Here is a 9,541-nt window from a genome sequence, read left to right as displayed (position 1 = left end):
TAGGTCTCTCACTTGGAGGTAGATCTTTAAACAATACGCGATCGCGTACTTTTGTTGGCGCACCAGGCGCAAACAAAAAAACGCTGGATTTTATAAGATACGCGTGTAGCCGCGCGTATCCTATAAAATCCGGGATCGGCGTGCGCAAGGCTGCCGATTTTGGGCAGCCTGCGCGCGCCGAGCTGCACAACCTACCTCCGTTCCCTCCGAGGCCGCTCCAAAATCGGAGCGGCCTCGGAGGGAACTTTCTTTTCGCCTGCCCTCCCCTTCCCCTCCCTTCCCCTGCCGCCCCCCCCCCACTCCCGGCCCTATCTAAACCCCCCCTTACCTTTATTTCGTGATTTACGCCTGCCCAAAGCAGACGTAAATCAACGCGCGCCAGCGGACTGCTGGCGCGCCATCATCCAACCTGGGGGCTGGTCCGGAGGCCTCGACCACGCCCCCGGGCCTGCACCACGCCCCTGGCCCCGCCCCTGAAATGCCGCATCCCGCCCCCGAAACAGCACATCATTAGGCCCCGCCCCCGACACGCCCTCAACACGCCCCTTTTCAAAAACCCCGGGACTTATGCGAGTCCCGGGGCTCTGTGCGCGCCGGCGCGGGAGGGCCCTGCTCGCGTAAATCCAGCCGGATTTACGCAAGCAGGGGGTTTAAAATCCGCCCCTCGGGTTGCAGGGGTTCTATCCCTGGGAGTACAGTTTTTTGTGGGTTGCGGCTTAACCAAATTATTTCAGTTTTATGAGGGTTCATTGAGAGTTTCCACTGAGCTAGTTTTTCTTTTCTTTTAATCATATATTCAGAAATTAGAGATGCTGTAAGTGCAAATGATTTTGTTAGAGGGATATAGAATTGCAGGTCATCTGCATACAGGAAGACGTTTAAACCCAGGTCATTTAGTAATTTGTGTAGATATTAAATAAATGTTGCTGATAGGGCTGATCCTCCTGGGACGCCAGTTGTGCATTGGAAGGTGTCAGACAAGTAATTGTCAAGTTTTACTTGGAATGATCTGTCAGCGAGGAAAGAGGAGAACCATTTTAGCACATTTCTCTCAATCCTGGACGTGCAGGGACCCACAATGTTCCCTCTCATCTGACAGGTATCTGCAAAGCTTTCTGCTTTGTTAGAAGCTCAGTGGCTCATTCCCTGCTCACCAGGTGAAATCCTCGAATTAAGCCCTTGGATGTAACTGAATACCTGAAGGATTGGTGGGAACAGCAGACGGGAAATGCACAGCCAATGACCCCATTCAGAAGAGAGCTGGGAGCTGTGAGATCAGAAATCGGACAGCGTGCACATTTCTTTTCTAGTTGAAGGCAAACTCATGTATTGCATTTGCAAACTTAAAAGATCAGAGTCTCAGTACAGCCACATTTCACAGGGGTGCTGGGAATCTAAAACAGCAGTATTTGGCTGGAATCAAGCAGATGTCAGTGTCATTAGTGGCTGGTCAGTTACCACTAGGGGAAGCTGCACGTCAGTGCAGATGGTGCTGTACAGTACAGCGCTCTGACCCTTAACGGAGAAGCACCATCACCTCCAGGTGAAATCAGTCACCTGCCCTGGAGAAGGCAAGACTAGCAGAACCAGGTCTTTGAACGCAGCATTTTCCTGTTAATATTTAGTGGAGAGAGAGCAAGTTTGTTTTTTTTAGTGCAGTGTCCATACAGTTCACTGTGAGGAAGCCGGGCTGCTGTCCCATAAGATAAGGCCGGAGTGAGGCACCTGTGACACTGCTGCACGACTGCTGTGCATAGGGCTGGCTTCTCCTCGAGGGCGCCACCTTCTGGGCGCAGAGGGAATAGCAAGCTTCAGCTTGCTCACAGTGCGGCCTCTCCTGTGATTTCCGGGCCTGACCATAGGGCTCCTGTCCCTCTTATTCTTGAGAAGTTGTACATTTTGCTCCTGGAATGGCATTGATCTTCAAAGCAATTAATGGCTGTGCTGCACCTCGTTTCAATCCAGTATTAAAGATGTATCCCCCTAACTGAGATCCTCTTCCCAGGTTGTGCATCCCTACTGAGATCTCTGCCCTGCCCTGCTGGAAAAAGCTAAACCGGCTCGCAGGCATTGATATCCGTGTGCGAGACAGCTGGCTTTGGGACCCTCGTCATCATCCAGACACTTTATTGTATTGTATTACATTGCCTTTGATTTCTGGGTGTAAGGATGCAAACCCCTGAGAGCAGGCGACCATGTGGATTATGCATGTTTAAAATAAATAAGTTAAAAAACCTGATCAAAGTGTGAGCAGTTGACAGCTCTTGGGGAATGAAGAGGTGAGACATGGCAGTGGCCTAAGGTTTCAGGGCCCAGCCACTGCCACCCTTTCTGCTGCTTTATTCCTTCTTTGCATCCCAGCAAGACTTCAGCAGCAGCAGCAGCAGCTTTAAAGCCGAAGTCATCAATCCAGTCCCCAACGCAGGGACTTTAGTCTTGGCTCTCTGTGCCCGATGATTACAACCAAAATTGTCCATTACTTAAAAAAGGCAAAAAGCCCCAGAGAGAAGATTAAAGACACTGGAAATGGTGCCTGTTATTTATTCCGCTTTGTAATCCCTGCGATGATTGCTATTGAATTCTCAGAAGATTTATTTTATTTTTATTAGTTCTTGTAGTCTGGAGGAGCATTTGTGACCAAAGATGAGGGCTAGTGTGGCTCCAGCACCCAGAACTGGCACAAAGCAATAGGGAAAGCAACCGAACATTGAAAGCAGGGGTGGCCAACTCCGCTCCTCAGAAGCCACAAACAGGTCTGCATTTCCAGATTTCCATAATGAATATGCATGAGGTATATTTGCATACAATGGAGGCAGTGAACGCAGCTCTATCCCAGACATATGTATAGTGGATATCCTGAAAAGCAGAGCTGTGGGTGAAAGGACCCTCGCTTGTCCATCTCATGACGGTGGATCACTTCAGGGATCCAGAACAGCTGGTGAACATCCCCAAAGCAGCAGCTCTCAGCCCAGTCAGGTTACACTGCAGGCAGGTGGATATCCTGAAAACCTGACTGGCTGGGTGAGCCCTGAGGACTGGGATGAGATTTGAGTTCCCTCCCTCCCTCCCTCTCACGTGACTCTTCATGCCTCTGCCAGTTTACGATGGTTGCAAAACCCAGCCTGGGTCTCCTGATCCCTAGTTCCAGTTTAGTTAAGAAATGGGCAGTCAGAGAGTGCCTTACAATGAGGGCTGCCAAAAAGCTTCAGGCCACTGGGGACAGGTGGGACCAGCCCTGGCTTTACCCCTTGCATTGCACTTCTCGGTTCCTGCTTTTCGTAGAGAAGTTGGAGCCGATGAGGTAAAACCCTGCGCTGGCTGAGGCTGTCCCTGCTGCTCTGGAGTTCGGGGGCAGCCCGACTTTATTTATTTTATGTATTTATAAGCATCTGATATTCCGCCAGTTCCTAAGTAAATAATGCATTGCAAGGAACGAGATGGGGGACGGGACATTGGATCGCGTATTTGGGATTTCTGTGGTGCCTTACAAGGGGCTTCCCCATAAAATGTTTGGGGACAGAGCCAAAGGTCTAAACAGGTTTACAGCCTGGAGGAAAGGTGAGCTAGGGGAGATGTGAGCGAGAGGTTAAATCCCTCCAGAAGCCTCTTTCAGTGGAAAGGAGACTCTGGGTCATGCCTTGAGGCTGAAGGGGCAGACTTGGGATCAATCTAAGGAAATATTTCTTTGCGGAGAGGGTGGTGAATGCACGGAGCAGCCAGGACAGGATCCGAACTGAAGAAAGCCTGGGAGAAGCGCAGGGGCCGGTCAGCGACTGCTGCCACCAGACTGGGCTGATTTCCCTTTGTGGCTGCCCCAGGGGCTCGGGCTGCACTCTGTCCATTCCCTTACCCCACCTCCCAATCTGAGGTTCTTGCATATAAAACGATAGCGATACAGCTGACAAGGAGGTGATGAGACTGGACGGGCACATTATTCATGCAGCCCGGATCCTTCTAGCTGCCACTATGATCGCCCTCCAGGGAAGATGATTGTTCCATGCAAACTGAGAAAAGGTACTAAGATGGTCCCATGACTCACGTGTTGCAGGTCACCCTGCACGGGCCCGAACGCTCGTGATGCTCCAGCAATATTTCTGGGGGCCCCAGATGCAAAGGGATGTTCGAGCCTATGTGAACTCTTGTCCCACCTGCTCTCAGCAGAAACCCTTGTCTGGACGACCCTAGGGTCTGTTACATCCGTTGCCAGCTCCCAGGGAACCCTGGACCCACTTGTCCACTGATTTTGTAGTGGACCTCCCTCTCTCAAACGACTGCACAATCCTTTGGGTTGTCATCGGCCGTTTTTCAAGGCCGGCTCATTTCATTCCCACGGCCCCGGATCTGGCCCCACTATTCACGCATCACATCGTCTGCCTGCACGGCTCTGACTGTGGGGCCCAGTTTACGGCCAAGTACTGCCATCTCTTTAGATTATACAAAAAGTACCACTCCCACGCTAATACCCAGTCCGAATGGACCATCCGCCCGCTGAAAAGTTTCCTCAGGCCTATGCAAATGACCGACAAAATGAACTGGCTCTCCCTCCTGCCGTGGATGGAGTTTTTCCCACAGCTCCCATTTCAGCACCACCACTGGGGCGTCCCCTTTCAGACTGGACATGGGAGATAACCGTCACTTCCATTCCCTATCCTGCTGCCTGATCCCTTGTCTGCAGCCCAGGTGAGAGCCCAGGAGCTTCAGGAATTCTGGGTGGGTACCCAAGAAATGCTCCAAAAGGCAGCCGAAAAGGCCAGAAAGAGCTCGGATGCAACCATTGAGCAGTATTGGGTTGTTGGAATCAGTTCTATAGCTTCCGTTCTCCCTGCATCATTGCCCCCCAAATAAAGTATTGCTCATTCTTGCCTGGAATATGAGCAAACTGAGCTAAGTCCCAGTGCATTCTCTGTGTTTCCCTCCAGAGATCTTAGACTCTTGCTCCGACCAGCCATGGCTTTTCCTTGGTAAAACACTCAGAGACCTGCACTTAAACTACCACGGGCAGCAGCTTTCCCCCTGTAATCCGGCGCAGAAAGGCAGACTTGCTTTCAGCCTGGTTCTCAGTTCTGCTTTGTCCTTCACACTCACTTTCCTCTTACAACCTAAGAATCTGATGGACCACCTGCCTGCCAGCCAGCACCACCTCTGCCAAACTCGCACCATGCCCTGCTAGGAAAGGACCCTGCATTCAAAACAGGAACGATAAGGATTTGTTAATCAACTTTAACAAAGGATTTGTTAATCAACTTCTGTAAGAAATGAATCTTTGTAATCTTTCCTCGCTCCCAAACGTTTGCTTCCTTCCAGACTCCCCACAAGAACAAAAGCGCGATCCCTCCCTGGCATCTTCCCTGCAGTGCATTAATGTACAGAATAAATGTTTCATACCTGCTTAAATGAGGGCATAAACTCCATACGAGCTTATTATCAAAGAGCCCGGTTCATTTATTCAAAGAATGGCAGTGCATTTATGTAGAAATCATCCCCTTTTTAATATTCATAATGCACAGGATCTGATCAGTGTTGCAGCGCAGAGAGCAGTTTTGTGCTGCTGATAACTCTTTGTTTACAGCATCCTGACAAAAGCGCACTCATGAATACATTCTTGTTGATTTTCATAGGTAGGTTTGTCTCTGGGGTTTCTTCTTCTGAGCTTTGTTCTGTTTTAGTGTTTGTGAAAATAACAACCTCAGTTACAATTGCTTTAGGTAAATTAATAGTAGATGCTTTAGAAGCTTTTATAATACTAGCAATACACCTCATGCCAGCACCCCCTGTTATTCCAGTACTGAGACCCTCACACACACAGCTCTGCCAATGCTCCTCACTCCTGCCCTGCAGCACCCCCTGCTATTCCAGTACTGAGACCCTCACACACAGCTCTGCCAATGCACCTCACTCCTGCCCTGCAGCACCCCCTGCTATTCCAGTACTGAGACCCTCACACACAGCTCTGCCCATGCACCTCACTCCTGCCCTGCAGCACCCCCTGCTATTCCAGTACTGAGACCCTCACACACAGCTCTGCCCATGCACCTCACTCCTGTCCTGCAGCACCCCCTGCTATTCCAGTACTGAGACCCTCACACACAGCTCTGCCCATGCACCTCACTCCTGCCCTGCAGCACCCCCTGCTATTCCAGTACTGAGACCCTCACACACAGCTCTGCCAATGCTCCTCACTCCTGCCCTGCAGCACCCCCTGCTATTCCAGTACTGAGACCCTCACACACAGCTCTGCCCATGCACCTCACTCCTGCCCTGCAGCACCCCCTGCTATTCCAGTACTGAGACCCTCACACACAGCTCTGCCCATGCACCTCACTCCTGCCCTGCAGCACCCCCTGCTATTCCAGTACTGAGACCCTCACACACAGCTCTGCCAATGCTCCTCACTCCTGCCCTGCAGCACCCCCTGCTATTCCAGTACTGAGACCCCCACACACAGCTCTGCCAATGCACCTCACTCCTGCCCTGCAGCACCCCCTGCTATTCCAGTACAGCTCTGCCCATGCACCTCACTCCTGCCCTGCAGCACCCCCTGCTATTCCTGTACTGAGACCCTCACACACAGCTCTATCAATGCTCCTCCCTCCTGCCCTGCAGCACCCCCTGCTATTCCAGTACTGAGACCCTCACACACAGCTCTGCCAATGTACCTCACTCCTGCTCTGCAGCACCTCCTGCTATTCCAGTACTGAGACCTCACACACACAGCTCTGCGCATGCACCTCACTCCTGCCCTGCAGCACCCCCTGCTATTCCAGTACTGAGACCCTCACACACAGCTCTGCCCATGCACCTCACTCCTGCCCTGCAGCACCCCCTGCTATTCCATCCTTGAGACCCCCATCCCAAATAGTTTTGCAACTGGTATACCGAGATATTTTGAAAAAAACCTTGGCTAATGTTTACCTAAAAAGAACAAGAAAAGGATTCCCAGTCCTATACCTGCACTTCCCTTCATTGCCTCAAATTAAAATATGTCATTTGCACGGCAGAGAACTATATTAATATATATACTAGCAAAAATTGATGCATTGCTCAGGTAGTCCAATCCATAACAGCTAAAAATGTTTAAATTTAACAGAAGTGAAAACAATAAACACTGTTTTATTTTAAGTAATTAACAGCAGTCATATAGAACTTAGGGAACCTGTCTTTAAACTACACTGATAGTATATTATTCATCTCTCATTGCCCAACTCTAGAAAGATCTAACTGGTAATTGTGATAGAAAAAGATTAAAAAGCATTAGTTCCAGTACAGATCCCTGGGGCACTATTTCTCATCCTCCATAGAGAGAACATAGCCATGGGTGGGCCTGGCCCACTCACTTAGAGCTCAGGCTCATGCATATCAGGGCTGCCTAACACCAGAAGAAGAAGCCATCACAGTCCCCATCCCGCGGCAGCCATGGACCCCATCTGATGGCAGCTGAAGGTCTGGCAGGACACTGAGTGTGCGTGTGTGAGTGTGCATGTATGTGTGTATGAGTGTGCATGTATGTGTGAGTGTGCGTGTATGTGTGTGTATTTACACGCCTGTCCATGCACGCTTGAGAGTCAGGGCTTTGCAGATAGAGCATATTCTTTGCACAATCCACCTTCCACTGTTCAGGAAACCACCTGGTGAGCACAGGCAGACACAACAGTGTGACTGACACAAGTCTTTCAAAAACAGAGATTTTTTTTAGGGAGGGGTGGGAGATATTTAGTTTAGGAAAGAAAAGACTTCTGCATTGGTAGAAGGCTGTGCAATTTGCATTTCACAATTTATTTCTCATACACAAAACTCATTGTTTACAGAAACCATTAACTGAAACCTCCAGTGGATAATGTACATATTAACAAAAATTCCTCACAATACCCTTAACATATGTACAAATATAAAATGCACATGCACATATTATATGTACTGTATATATACAGTTCTGCTCATAAGTTTACACACCCCAGCAGAATTTGCAAGATGTGTAGCATTTTAAGAAAACATGAGTGTTCAGACAAAACACATCTGCTATTTTTTATGTATTTCAAATTAAACTATTTTATGCATCACAGAATAGCACAATCATTAAACAAACCATAGCAATAAAGGAAATAATAAAAATGGTCCTGTGGAAAAGTTTACATACCTTTGAATGTTTGGGCTGATAATATCAACTCAAGCTGACCCATACAGGTTGAGAAGGCAGTGAAGGGTAGGCATCCACACTTCTGCCTTGTTTGTTTGTAATTGGTGTCTGTGTATAAACAGCCAATGAGTGTCTTAGCTCTTGAGAAACCCTCCTGCATTTCATCCAGTGCTGCAGTGAGTTTGGTGATTACTGAAGCATGGGAAAAGCAAAAGAACTGTCAGGATCTGTGAGCAAAAGTAGTTCAACTTTATAAATCAGGAAACAAATATTTAAAAAATCCAAAGATTTGAAAATGCCAATCATTGCTGTTCAAACTCTGATTAAGAAGTGGGAAATTATGGGCCAGACCGAGAAAAATTTCAGACACAACTATCAGGAAAATTTGTTGGGATGCAAAGAAAAACCCACAAGCAACTTGTACTGAAATACAGGCTTCTCTGAAACAAAGTGGTGTGGCAATAAGGTAGAGCCGCCAGAAAAAAGCCATTGCTGCACCAACGCCACAAAACACCCTGCTTACAATGCGCCAAACAGCAGCTAGAGAAGCCTCATCATTTCCGGAACAAAATAATTTGGAGTGATGAGATCAAAATTGAACTTTATGGTAGCAACCATAAACTCCATGTTGGGAGAGGAGTCAACAAGGCCAATGAAGAAAAGCACACATCCCTCCCACGAAGCATGGAGGTGGTGAGCTACAGTGGCAGAGGGAACTTGTCAGATGAATGCAGCATCTTATCAGAAAACATTGGAGGAGAATCTGCATTCATCAGCCAGGAAGCTGCGCATGGGGCACACTTGGACTTTCCAACATGAGAATGTTCCCACCCTTTGGTGGCTGCAGCAGAAGAAAGTGAAGGGTCTGTCGTAGCCTTCAGTCTCCTGACTCAGCATCACTGAGCCACTGTGGGGAGACCTCGAACATGCAGGTCAAGCTACACAAGCAAAGAATTTACAGGATCTGAGGCTTTTTGTCAAGAGGAATGGGCAGCCCCTATGAGAAAATAAAGGACCTCATTCAGAAGTTGTAAAATGGGGGCAATACACGATATTAAGAACTAAGGGTATGCAAACTTTTCATTATTTCCCTTATTCTTATGGTTTAATGATTGTGCAATTCTGTGATGCATAATAGTTGAATCTGAAACACATTAAAAATAGCAGGCGTGTTTTGTCTGATCACTCATGCTTCTTAAGATGCTACACAGCTTGCAAATTCTGCCAGGGGTCTGTAAACTTATGAGCAGATCTGAATATGAAAAATAATTTCTAGTGAGAAGAACCTGGGAACATAAACTGCAGGGATTCTCCATAACTTGGGTCTTACAGTTCCACATATTAAATATTTTTTTCCATAACGGGAGAAAACTGTTAGTGCATCAGCTGGATAGGGAGCTCCATTTT

Source organism: Rhinatrema bivittatum, chromosome 12 (assembly GCF_901001135.1).
Source record: "Rhinatrema bivittatum chromosome 12, aRhiBiv1.1, whole genome shotgun sequence".
NCBI lineage: Eukaryota > Metazoa > Chordata > Amphibia > Gymnophiona > Rhinatrematidae > Rhinatrema > Rhinatrema bivittatum.
This window is presented reverse-complemented; position numbering follows the sequence as displayed.